The sequence below is a fragment of the Argiope bruennichi genome, chromosome 10 (assembly GCF_947563725.1).
Source record: "Argiope bruennichi chromosome 10, qqArgBrue1.1, whole genome shotgun sequence".
Classification (NCBI taxonomy): domain Eukaryota; kingdom Metazoa; phylum Arthropoda; class Arachnida; order Araneae; family Araneidae; genus Argiope; species Argiope bruennichi.
In genome coordinates this window covers 88534035-88548841 of record NC_079160.1, presented here as the reverse complement: position 1 = coordinate 88548841, position 14807 = coordinate 88534035, and the positions used below count along the sequence as shown (strand labels likewise).

Genomic DNA, 14807 nt, shown 5'->3' with positions numbered 1-14807 from the left:
ATAATCCCTTTGGAACATAATGGTATATGTAAATTGGAGTTATTTATATTTTTTAATTTAAAAACTTTAATTTAATTATCCAAGGCAATAAAATTTGAAAACAAAAACATGACTATAATTCTAAAATATCGAATATTTTCTGAAGATATGGATAGAGTAAAGAATATTTTCATAAATGGTGTAAATCATTTAAAGGAAATAATTATTTTAAAGGTTTACCTTCGATTAAGAAAACATTCGAAGAGATTCCAAAAAAATTCTATTTGGAACATTACATATAATAATATTCTTTTAAATTGAATATTTAAGTTAATTTATGGAAAAAAATTTTGAAGGAAAGAAAACTGAAATCAGAAATTAGATAAGGAAAAGAAAGAGACAATTAATAAGAGAAATTAGTGGAAGACTTAAAAAAATTAAGCAATTGTTTTACAGAGATTCACTTGTAAAGTAAGACTCCTTTTGAAATATGGCAAAATTTTATTTCCTAAAACAAATTTTTAGCGCTAAGAATCCTTATTGAGAATAATTCGAATTTTACTTTTACGAAATATCATCAAAATCCAGCCATTCACAGTTGAAAGTGACAAGCAAAAAAAAAACATGATTTACAGTAATATCGGATGGTGAAAATGCTTCAATGTAGTATATATCGAAGAATTTAACCTTATAAATATACAATATTAAAAATTAAAATTAATTTGGTACTGGCTGATATATCATGATCAGGAAAAATGATCATGAAAATACTTTCGTATGTTTGATTAACAAAAAATTAATTGTTTAATTACTTCTTTTGAACCTTTACTAAAACTTTCTTTATATTTTATATTTCTGAGCAAAGTTTAAAATAATAAAAGCTGCAAATAGGATATGAAATCAATTATTGACGCCTAAATAGTGTAAACGGTATACACGTGAAAATAAGCATCCATTTAATATTAGCATTCGGTGGAAAAATTTGTGCATATAAATCAACGCTAATGACAAAAAAATTCGAAAAAGTAATATTTTAATGTAAAAATAGCTTTGTATAAAATATTATATCACAAAATTATTTTATCGCCTACAATTTTATTTTTTTATTAAAATGATAATGTCATTTGCGCCAAACGATTTTTAAACCTAATAGTTTCTGGAAAAATAGCAGATTATACAAAAATGCAAATAAGGTATAATTTTCCATAAAGTAATAATCTTTCAAAAAAAACTCATATAAAATATAATTAAACATTTCAGGTGATCACTCAAAGTCAAATAAATAAATATATATAAAGTTCATAATGTTTTCATTTACATTAAAGACAAAATTGCCTTTCTCATGCAATAAAACATGGTTTTTAATGCTCGAAAAACTAACAATTAATTGTCTATAAATACTTATAAAATTATTTAATTCATTATCGTGAAAGCTTCAATAAAAAAACAGATACTTGAGTATCATTAAACTTACCTTACCTACCTACCTACCTATCATTAAACCTTCATTAAGAATCTATCTGAAAGGAAATAATACTTCCTTACAGATTAGTTCAATTTCAAATTAATTGAAATGCAGTTAATCTAAAAGTGTTGAGAACTACGAATTTCACTTCGATTTAGCGCTTTTTTTTTTACGACTTCGAAAATAATTTAATCTGACTGAAGAACAGTATCAATTAAAATTCTTTTTTTTTATTATTATGCATTTCAAATATAGATCTAAAGTTTGAGAGCATGTTTTGAATATGGATGAGCACAGGAAAATTTTTTCTTATATATAATTATATTTATAGATAAAAATCAATCTAGTCTAAAAAATCTATCTACCTATCTTATCTAATCTAAAAAACTGATTACCTCAAACTGAAACTTTCGAACTGGTAATGTCCTTCTACATGTAAATGAATTTTTTCCAAAAGAAAATTATTATCCATATTTACTAAAAAATAATAAAAGTCATTAAACTGAAAGAATTATTAATGGGGCAATTTAAAATTCCAAGAATAAGCAATCAGAACATTTTTAACGAAAGCTTTGTGATTTAATATCGGGTTTCTTTATCTACAAAGAATACATTTCATTATTAAAATATAATTATAGATGAGAAGTAATTTCTCACTGTTTATGTTTACTTTGTTACTTCCTCTTTCTATTTCTGTATCATTATATAAAATAGTAATAAAATTACAAATGCTCAAAAATTTAAAATAATTTCTAGACTTAATTCGTTAAAAGGTTGGAAAAAGCTCAATAAAATTGCTTTGAGAATCGAAAACTTAATAAAATTAATGAATATTTTTAAAAGAAAATAGCACGAGTCATTGTATAAATCTCTGAAACACCAATAGAATTCAATTTCATTTAAATGCAACAAATGACGTCATTAATAAATGTTAGTTATTAATATAAACATTCTCAAGGAATTTTTATATTAATAACATAACAGCGCGTATTAGTGTTAGTGTTTTTCCTTTCTTTTTAAAGCATTTTCAATTACGCAATTATTCAGAATTTAATTTCCTATTGAAAAGAATTAATTTTTTTATCGGAAATTAATAAAAATATACAGCAGATTAAAAAATCTTTTGGCATTTAGATTTCATTTTTTTTAATTCTGAAATTGGCAATTCGCAAGATAAATTCCGTGGAATTATTCATACTCTGAATTTTTATAAACTCTTCCAAAATTAAAAAATTGTGATTCTCTAATAAATAAAAAGGTAAGTAATTTCTGCATTCTAATTTTATTTTTTAAAATTTGTATCAAACTATAAGCTATTTAATATTATTGATTTAAAAGCTCAAATATGAATATGTTGTTTTTATAAATGAATAAATCATTTTCTTTTTGTCTGTTAGGAAAAAAAAAAATGCATGTCCGATGTTAGGAAAAAAAAAAATGCATTTTTTTTTTTTTTTTTTTTTTTGCCATCTTTTAAATTTATTTAGGAGTAATCATTTCTATTCATGCTCACTTTTAGAATGTTTCATAATCCGAACTAATTTAGTAAAATATGTATGAATCATAAGATATATTGTATTCTTAGAATTCCTGTTCGAAAATATCAAATGTGTAGAAAAAAAAATTCTCAAAAATTAAAAATTTTATTCATAATTATTTTTTAAGAAATTTATTATTTTTTTCGAATTTGAAAGAATTTTGCAAGAAAATAAAAGAACAATTCCGTTTCATTTTTGTTCAAGACTGTTTTGTTGGCTTGAAAATGCTGGCCGGCGTTCCGGATCAAACATTTTTCTCCTTTTAAAAATTAAGCTTGATTATATACTTATGACTTATGCATTATTTAATTTTTTCCCATTTTCTATAATTTGATTTGAAAATGAAAGCTTTATTCTCTATTCTTCGTTGCACTGCAATTTTATTTCTAGGTCTCAAATGATCAATTTCTTTCAAAACAGCGCCAAATTTCGAACACTTTTCTCCCAACACATTCTTTGATTTCAATAAAACTGAGTAATTTCCGATGACCGACCATTGCCATTTATATCGTAAGGGAAGGGCAATTATAGCTGTCACTTCCGCGTTGCTTTTCATCAATCTAAAGTCGTGCATGACAATAAGAAAATCACATTATGGCAATGCCTTTATTCAGTACTGATTTAATAGATTATATATAAAAAAAAATATGAAGGAAAAAGAAGCAGGAATTCTGTCGTCTCAAATTATTTTTTGAAGATAACAAGCTATTTGGAAAAGAATAATGCAAATTTAAAAAGGAATTTAGTAAATTTAAATTCACATAATTGGATTATCAGTAAATTCCAAATTTCAGGTTAGCCTAGCGTAGATTCGCATTTCAGGAATTCTGTCGCATGTACATAAATTCATTACTCTAATAATATTTTTTTCATAAAAAGAAAGAAAAAAAGCCTAACCTAATTTGATATTCGCATGCGATCTGTCACTTTATTTAAACGTTTTTCCTAATTGTGATCTTCTATGAGGGTAATAATTGTAATTCTAATAAAAATATCTTCAAAAGATGTTTATATTTTTATAATTCTGACCAACAAGATCTGTGATAAACTTATACATATTAATTAATTATTTTTTAATTATTAAATAAATATTATTACAAATTATTAAATAATTTTGCCGTGAGTAATTTAATCTTCCACGGCTTTATTGAATGCACATTTTCTTAGTACATCAGCTATTATAAAACCGACATATTCAACATTTGTAATAATTAAAATATAGATAAAAGTGATAATCTTGATATTAAAGAAAGTGATGAAATGTAATATATATGTGTGTGCCTGCGTACTTTTTTTTCAACAGTTGTGTCCAAAATTTGATATAGATTAATAATAGTAGTGCCAACACCATATAGCAAATTTCAGTCGTGTAAATAACTACGTTTTTGGATTATCGAATTCACATGCTTGTAGATATACAGGTCAACCAGCAAAGCTTTGACTTATTAAATTAAAAATTTCTCCCAAATCTATAATTTAATCAAAAAATTATTTGAATTCAAGATTCGAAAGAAATTTTCAAAATTGCTGAAAAAGCTACATACAAATTTTATACCGTCAACTCCATTTTTTTAAATTATTGACAACAAGCGTAATTCCACGAATACTTCTCTGCTTTTAGAAGTTTGAAACATAAAATCAAAATTTAGCGATCGAATTTTTTATGCCTTTTGTATGACTTCAAATAAAAAAAAATAATATGCAGTGAATTGCAACATAATAATGATGATAATAACATGAATTAATATATCCCGTTTTAATTTTTATTTTATTTTTCAGGTTCTTCCTGCTACAGAGGTATGTTTCATCCATATTTTCTTTTGGAATAAGAAAGGTTAATGATGTATTTCAAACGAAATAGAACGTTTGTTTATCTGCAACTGTATATTGTGGTGAGTAATTGTACTTACATATTGATACAAAACTTTTCTTAAAAGTTGCCAGTAGCGAAAATATATCTCGAAATTACAAATAAATAAATAATTTCAGTAAAAAATTGCTCTACTGCTGAATATGCAATCCATTGATAGCGATTTTTTCCCCTCTTTATTTCCTATGGAAGTAAAGAAAATAGATTCCAGATAAGACAAATTTGTTCGATTTTTTTTTTCCTTCAAATGGTTTTTAAGCCAGGGTTTTGGAAATGAGGGTCAAATAATCCCCCCCAAAACTAGTTTTACTAAGAATATTTAAACTTATTTTGATTGGGCAATGGGATGTATAAGTCCCGTTAGTAGTTATAAAATTTCTGATATTTTAAAATACGACGTTCGCTACAAATTATTCGAAACAAAACTATAATGATATCGTAAATTAGAGGGAAAAGATTTCCAATTTCTGCTATTATTTTATAGAAAAGATGAAAACTTTTTCACTTATTTACTTTGAACAACTAAAACTTATATTAGGATTTAAAAAAATTGGAAATGTCTGATATACATTCCATGACAACCATTCAGCATATTGTACCAACGAGGGAAATCGAAATTCTATCTTCCGATGAAAAATAAGTTTTATAATTGTTAGATTTTCTGAATACTCTAATAGTGAGGGTATTATTATTTACTTTATTAGAAAAATTCTTGTTTTATTTCAATATTAAATATTGAGTGAAACAGTCATTTTTTAAATAATGGTTCGTTGAATATATAGGGTTAATTATAAAATAATAACCGGATTTAAATTCACTAAATTTAAACAAAAATTGCTGTTGTGAAATGAACAATGCTTAGAAAAAACTACAGCATTTGTATTTCTTTATTCAAATAGTTATGAATGTTCTGCATGCTTTTCTTCCGATACGAAATTATATTGAAGTCCAGTTCTCCCTTAAGACAGTAGAGCATATCATTATCTATGTTCATAATAATCTTGATAATGCAGTTAGATCTCATTCAACATAATTGATAGTTTGTGGTACTTAAAGAGTGCTTCAATGTACCTTCAAAGGAAGAAATCGCAAACCGTAAAATCTGGAGATCTTAGAGAACACCTAAAAAAGTTTGCATCGTCAGCATTCCAACGACCAATATACAGTCTTTTTATAAAATGATCGTTTTCTTTCATGTTACGACTTAATGTAACAATATCGAGTTGCATCTAGAGATTCACGTAGAAAAGTGTACGAATAGAGATAAAAATCTAGCACTTATTTCTTTTCCTCCCATTTAGCACTGAAGAGTGCAATCAATGTTTTTAAAATTATCTAATTTCCCAACATGAATACTACAGCGGGTATTTATTCATTTTAGGACGATTTCAGAGCCATTTAATTATCTTTGAAAATATAAAGATTTTTAAAAGAAATGCTTTATCTAGTAGCACTTTTTTTTTCTAGACTATAAATTTGCAACATAATTTCTAGATAAAAGGATTTTTCATAAAAATTTTCAGGGTTATTGATTTTTTTTCCTCTTCTATTTTCCAGACTCCGTCAATTATGCTAAATTTATGCTCGGAAAGAGGTCTTTTTAACAGGCATAATAGTAAACATGTGAAGCGTCAGGGAACTTTACAAAAATATTTAGAAAAAGTATATATCTATTACTTGTATCAGTCTTTATTTTTACAAGGAATGCAGTGGTGCTTTTCGAAGTATGATTCGCAGGTTTGCCTTAATGAAGATCCAATCTTTGAAAGTCATTGGGGTAAAGAAATGGAATTTCTTCTGTAAATATCGGATGTAAAACTTTCATTTCATAATCGTTGGATTCCTTTTTAAAATTTTCCCGTTCTTCTCATTTTTAATTTTTTACTGCAGGAGAATGCAGCGCCAGTAATAAATCTTTTACTAAAACCTTTCTTTGCATTGATTTAACCAGATTTGTTCATTTTTTTTCTCTTCGTTTTCGATAGCAAATAGACCTATTTTTATTACATTCATTTAAGCAACTCTATGTTCCTTCAAGGGTGACAATGTGTACCTTTTATCTCCTGTTAAAAAGTTTGCATATAGCATTCTATAACTATTCTCTTTTTAGCCTAATACTTCGATAACATATGATAAACTTTGTGCTTTTTAATTTTTTAAGAAGTAAATCTTGTTTATTCTTTTACTTATTGTTGCTGCAGATATATTTAAAGATTTTGCGATTGATTTCTGCGTCAGAGTTTTTCTTATTACCAACTAGCCGCCTTTGGCGACCAGCCGGTTCGCCAACCTTAATGTCGTTTAAATTTTAATAATTAAATAGGTTGAAACGGAGTTTAACCCCCTTCTTAGCCAAGTTGCGATAACACGCCAAAGCTGGCAATCTTTATTATGCACTATAATTGAACATCTGCTCCTTTGCTTTTGAACATTTCGCAAGGCCGTTGTTGGCGATTTTTAAAAATTGCCCCAAGCAGGGGGTTAGACTCCGGTCGTACCATTAAATACTTTACGCAATTCAAGCTTTAATAGATTCTTCAGCAAAATATTTTAAAACTTCACATTTTTATAATCATATAAATCACTCATAATATTATAAAGTCCTTCTGTCATAGCGTGATATGTATCTCTCTAATTTTCTGTTACCCCTCGTTGAAATTATGCTTTAAATTAAAGTGTAAATGATTAATCTACAATTAATATAATAATATTTTTTACTGAAACAAAGCATTTTTTTTAATAATATGATTACTGATAATAGAGTCACTGAGCGTTTAAACTTTATGGGCACTAAAGAATATCTTTCTTAATTTATGTAATATCTCAAGAATTTGTCAACAAAATTTTCTCAGATTCATCATGAACAGATCGATTCATTAACAATGTTTCATTTTAAATGCATCAAACACTAAGAAAATAAAATGAATCGTTTAAAATAATCGGTCTAAAACAGGTTTAAAAAAACTATTTAAAAAACGATGTACTTAAAACTATAAGCATATACAAAAAATATATAACATAAATACAATTTACTTACAAAAGCATGCAACTAACCTAAAAATAATTTAAATCATTGAAAACAGGTTTAAAAAAACTACTTAAAAAACGATGTACTTAAAACTATAAGCATATACAAAAAATATATAACTAACATAAATACAATTTACTTACAAAAGCATGCAACTAACCTAAAAATTATTTAAATCATCCGTTGATAGTGGTTGTCATGACAACAATCAGAACAATGCGCATGCGTGAATTTTCTTCTCCAGTTAGGTAACGCAAATGCGTGAATTTTTCTACGCCAGTTGGGATAACGCTATGCAGATTAGACATTTTTAATTTCCTTTATTCTGTGTTATTTTAATTCAAAAGTACTTCAGAATGAATCTAAAGCATGGATTAGTTAACAATGTTTAATTTTAAATGCATAAAACGTTAAGAAAATAAACAGAATCGTTTGAAATAATCCGCCGAAAAATCTTAACCCTAGCCTCATTACTGTTGGGAGAAAAAAAGAACTAAAGCCTAAATCATTTGGCGTTGGGGAAAATGGAAGATTATTTTGGCGGAAAAGTTGGCGGTGGGGAAAATGGAAGATTTTTTTGGCGGGAAAGTTAGTTTTTAATTAATAATTAAAATTTCAAAAAAGGGACCCCAGGTGCACATTCCCGACCTCTAAGGTATACATGTACCAAATTTGGTAGCTGTATGTCAAATGACCTGGCCTGTAGAGCGCCAACACACACACACTTTGAGCTTTATTATAAGTATATATATGATTTCACTTTATAATACTCTCAGCAGTACATATCTTTTTCGGGTATTCACTTGAAATCTTCTTTCCATGCACGATTTTTCCTTTTCGGTTTCCATAATTGATTTCGATTTTTTCCCTTTTCGATTCCTAATGCTGCTTATTTTGCTCTAAGAAATTTTAATACCATGCATTTCATTACGTTTCTGAACTATGGAATAGGGATGCTTTACTTTGGGAAGTGCAAAATCATATTTCAATCCACAGCTTGTTTACTTGCAACACTTGAAGAAAGAATAAATTTTTAAATAGTAGATAATATTTCTCATTTTTAATAATAAGCGATAAACAAAAATATTTATTCAGAAACATTTGCTTTTTTTAAAATTCTTTATACAAATTGTTCTAAAATGTGTAAATCCCTCTGTATTTTATTATTACCCTTTATAAAATAGCAAAACTTACTTCAAATGAAAGCCACGATCAAACTAACAAGACGACCTGAATTAATTTACTCAGACTGCCAGCTAAATAGTAAATATATTTTATTCCTCATGATACGAAGCGGCACGATGTTTTTAAAGTTACATAATGTCACGATGTAGTATAACGTGTCATTACAACTGACCCATTTCAGTGACTAATTTTAGTATCAATACAAATTCTCATACTGAGCTGAAAATCAATCTACCGTCCATTTCATTTTATCCCACGTGATAGCCAAACAGTTCAAATGAAGTGGATATCTTGAATTGGCAAAAAGGAAGCTGTTTTAAGTACTAGAGTGGCAATCACTGTCGTGTTTCTAAACGGATTCAAGTTTGTTTCGGTAAGCTGTTCGTCGTTAAGATGTACGGAGGAGAAAGAAACGTGATTGAGAATTTCTTTACTGCAAATATCCTGCTATGGCCAAGAAGTGAAGAGACCACTTGAATCGTATGGTAATGAGGCTTGACATTTGTTTTGCACCACGTTCGGTGCTTGTTGGTCAAAAGTCAAGGAACTGGAGGCTTGTTGCCCACTCCTAGCTTGGATCACTGAAATCTAAATTTGTTGGAAGACTGCCATTCAATGAAACGGATACGTTGTCTAATTTCTACCACCTCAAGGAAAAAATATACATGCTTTCATTTATTATTTTTTTTTTTTGATAAAGCTAGTTTTAAAAATTTCCAGCCAGCCTGTTTAATCATTTTTATATTGTTTATAAATTGCGATTGGCTTACATGTTTTGAGAAAAGCATTCCATTTTTTTTATGTTTAATACGATAATTTTTCGACATTTTATTTGTTACACATTTTTTTTGGTATAAATAAACCTTAAAGTTAGGGTATATATATGCGTTTACAATTAGGTGTGCTTGTGGAACTTTAACCCATAAATGACTGATAATTAAAATTCCTTTCACATTTTGAAAACGAAAACTTTTTAGCCAAATCTTTGAATAAATAAAAATAATTATAATAAGTAAATAAAAGAATTAAATAAGTACTTTTTCATTTTTAAAATCCCTCGGATTTACTTCACTATTTTCAGATTACGCCAAGATCGCCAAGTTCCCTTCCCTTACTCATAATGTAACGATCTCGGCAAAACTGTTACTTAAAGATTAAAACAAAGGGCCTTAAAAATAATCTAAAATTAATAAATAAATTACTGTGGTGCTATTAGTCTGAATGCATGCCTTAAGGGGTATGGATTAAAGATCAGTATTTATAAATAAGTCCCATTTATGAATTTTTGATTTTCAGAATTTAAAATGTTATGGAAGATTCTAACACTGTACCATTTTATCGATTGAAAGTTTAAGAAGTATTCTATTTTGTTATGGTGTAAAAATCTATACTTGCGTTCATTGTTTTCACTTTTAAATTTGAAAAATGGAAACAGAGGCTCTTTTAAAGAATTATGATTTTCTAATCACCTATTAAAATCCGCATTATCTTATATTAAGAATGTATGAATTAAAAATAAATTTTAAAGAAGTGTTGCAATTAATATGATTCTAAATGTTTTTGACGATTTCAATTACAGCTTTCAAATTCATCAAGTGCTTTTTTAGATACAAATTTCTTATATTTGAAATCCCTTAATGATGTAGATCCATAATTACATTAGTATTTTATTGTTTTGCATTAAAATTTTCTTATATTGTATTGAAATATCTATATTAATTGCGGAAAAAATGAATATTATTGTAAATATTCAGGAGACATAATGAAAGCCCTCTTTATAAATCTGACATATTTTCAGAGCAGCCCTTTTTCTAATATATACGTTAGTATATTCTATATCCTTAGTTGACATGCTACCGAATCCAAGATAATTAAAAGATGAAGCTGTTTTAAAGTTTCTTTAAGTATGAGCAGTGCGATATCCGTTATATTGTTACGACATACTTTCTCATAAGAAATAGTAAATTTTTTCATGTAAAAAAGAAATCTTACGAATCTTGTGGTATATGAAATTTTGAATGGATATTTAATATTATCTTTTCTATTATCAAATTATACTCACAAAGCTATATTAAAAATCTAATATCATCTTATTCATTTAAAAGTGACAATGCTACTTTAAAAATTGAATATTTTTTAATAAATCAGTAATTTCGAACTTACATAGCTTTATCAAGAAGATTCCAAACGAATGGAAGATAATGAATGCATATTGCATTATTTACATTGGATTCCATTTCATGCTATAAAATGTTGGGTTTGGGTTTTTTCCCTTATTAACTCAGTTCAGTATTTTGTATTTAATTTTATGTAGTTAAGTCAAGTAGCATAATCTATAATAAGAAAGAATAAAATTAACGAAAGCTTGAAATTTAGTTCAATATTCAGTCAAAATTTACTAAACAAAATTCACCTGCTTTTAAGGCTAAAAAGATTATTTTTTCTCTCCATTGTCGGGAATTTCATAAATAATATCTACAGCCATTTTATATGCGGTAGAATTTCTAATTATTTCAAAACGGATCATATACTATATAAAGTTATAAAAAGAATTTGATGATGAATAGAAGTACTTTTAATTTATCTCATTTTTACAAACGATAGTCAGATAATCGATTTGGAGTTCCCTCTTGTAAATTGTACAACTGCGAAAGTTGTTGTTTTTACAATTTGCGTTTTGTAAAGCTGTTTTTATTTTTGTATATACTAGTTACCTTTGACCACCAAATAGTTATTTGTGTTATTTCCAATTAAATCTCTTATGCAGAAATTTAATGCTCCTAATTCCTCTATGGAAATATTTTTAAGCATAAAATCGTGACGGGCATCAAATTTGTCTTATTTTATAACCTTATACCAGCCTTATTCATTACATTTATGAATTAATCTAATAAAATAAAATTCTATGATACTATAGTGTTATTAAAAATATAACTTCAAGAATGATATTCTAGCTTTTACAGTATAAACTTCATTCTTTCATCCGCCAAATACACTAATTTATAACACTAATTACACTAATTTATAATTTAATTTAATTTTAAACATAATTCTTTTTCTATAAATTTTGATCAAGGAAGAAAATCACGCGATTAAATGTGTGAAGAAACAATGAAAACGATTTGACTTTCTGTACTACAATGTATTCTTGCTTTGGAAATTAGACAAAAAAATATTTGTAAAAATTTGGCACAAATCAGGAAGAATTTGCATTGCTATCTAATTGGTATCACTAAAAAGAAAAGGTTCTTAATTTATTTTTGTGCAATAATTTTTTCAAAATTATCGAGAAGAAAGTCCAAGATTCAATTTAATTTTTGATTAATTATAATTTTAATTAAAATTCAAAAAAATCGTCCAGGGTGCAAATTTACTCCCTGCAAGGTTATATAGCGCCAAATTTGGTAACTGCAGTTTAGATGGTCTGACCTATAGAGAGCTAACACACATACACAGGCATATATACTTTTATCTTTATTATTATTAAAAAATACTTGAAAAGTAAATGGAAGCGTTGTCAGGGGTAACGTTATATTCTAAATTGTTAATATATCATCTATTTATGTTAATTTATAGTTAATAAAAGATAAAGTACGTTTAAAGGATATAAATATTACTTATATAAAAAGAGCGAATCAAGTTAAGTAACAAAGTTAACATATTATAATTGGATTTCAAATAAATTTTTGAGGTATTCTTGAAGAAAAAAAATAGCCTCACAAACTTTTACATATATTCCAGTTCGCTTCTATTTAAATTACATTTTTATTTAAAGAATCGCAGTTTACTGAACTTATTAAATAATATTATGAATCTGCGTGCCAGATAAGAAAGAGTAAAAATATTTATAATAATTTTAAAACGACCTTTAAAGACATCAACCTGCGGTGGGAACTAATCTGTTAGACTACAGAAAATTAATTAAAAATTGAAGCTAATTCACGTTTTTGCTCCCTATCATATCCAGTCATAACAGATATATTTTCTTTTTAACTATCTACAGAAGGTATTCTTTGGAGACAGCATCAAAAAAAAAATGATTAATAAATTGACGTGCGGATAAACCGAGCTTCATTGAGAAAGATATTAATAAATTAACGGACTGTATTGAAAGAGTAATACGATGCCGTGCAGAATAATAATGACATCTCTATCAGATCATTTAGTGGCATTGCAAAAAAATAAAATGCCCTCAGGCTAACGAAAAAAGAAAGAAAAAGAATTTTTATATCTATGGACTTGACAGTTATGAGCTTTGACAATTGAAAAGAAAGCAAGTTTTCGTGCCTGTATCTCTTGAACGTGTTTACTTAAAAAAATCAAGAATGTTTTGGTTTTCCATTCATTTCGCTTACGATATATTAGTATTAAATTAGCTCTCGATTTACGTTATATTTTTATTGAGTGATTAAAATTCTGTAGGCGAAAATTATATTTACATGAAATGTAAGATAATTCTAAAGTATAATAAACAAAAACTCAGTGGTGCAGGTGTAAATAAGATATCCACATTCTTTTCCAAAATGTATTTTTGCAGGAAAATTTATGGAAAAATACTATATACATCAACTTATATCAACCAATATCAAATATTTCAATTAATTTTAAATTTTCCTTCAGTTTCGAGGAAAAAGCTCAACAAGCCATAAGTGTTATCTTCAAAATCTTTTATTCATTCTAGTAAATATTGATAATAATATGGGTTACCTATTTCCCATATAGAAGTGATTATTAAAATTTAACAACCTGTTATGCATGAACTTTATTATTACGAATAGCTACCAGAAGTTGAAAGCGTAAACCTGATCTCGAACTTTCACATTATTTTTATAATATTTATTGCCATATATTTATACGAAATAGTCCTGGAGACAAAATGCATAATCGTGGGATTTTGCCTAGTCATCTTCTGAAAAAGAGACGTTGTCTTCAAACATTTATAAAATAATATTTTCGAAACATCAAACAATTAAGAGTATTTTCTGGTATTACCTAAACATACAAAAGACACTTTTTGTAAGTTTTGCATACTAGAGCTAAAAGCTTGATTTTACTTCGTTCCTTTACACACCTACAACTTGAAGTTACTCAGTTACTGAAGAGAAGTTAGCCCACAGAAATGAAAATGTTAGTAATACATAAAACAAAATCCGTTATTCATTATACTTAATCCATAGTAATTAAAGTAAATGCATACATAAAATTTGGCATAAAGAAAGAGTTATACAACTTTCAATTTTATAGGTTATGGTTATCCTTTGGTGATATTAGCTGTATTTCGGATACAACCTTAATTAATGTAACATTCTTTAATTATTTGATATTTTAATAAATGGTATATTTATAGGATCCAAATGCTTCCTATTGAAATAAATGGCCTATCTTAAGAAGGTACCGTCATTTGATTCATTGAAATAACTGCGACGATTAACCTAATATTGTATTTTGCATCTTTAGTAGAAATATTAACTATTTGATATTTCCATAAAAGATATTCTTCCAGATTAAAATTTATCCTGTTAATTCGTTAGCTATTAAAGGAGTATTATACACTAACAAAATGTACGAAATTAATTAGAAATTGTGGGAATTATTTTTGTCGTAACAATATTAATAAAGTTCATGAAAAGAAGCTATTCCGTTATTTAACTAATTTTGTTCATACCAACAGTGAATTAATTTTTTTAAATGTTTCATTTAAAAAATAGAATATTTTACTTTTTTTTATAAAATCGATAGAAT

The 14807-nt window shown here is 26.9% G+C and overlaps 1 protein-coding gene across 1 annotated transcript in view; it reads left to right on the top strand.

The window, feature by feature from the left end:
• The window catches only part of LOC129989047 (unconventional myosin-VIIa-like), a 282890-nt gene that overhangs the window by 80133 nt on the left and 187950 nt on the right, over window positions 1-14807 (top strand). Inside the window, exon 2 of the mRNA XM_056097359.1 lies at window positions 4762-4779. The gene's annotated coding sequence lies outside the window, so the exon portion shown is untranslated. The remainder of the gene's footprint in view (window positions 1-4761; window positions 4780-14807) is intronic.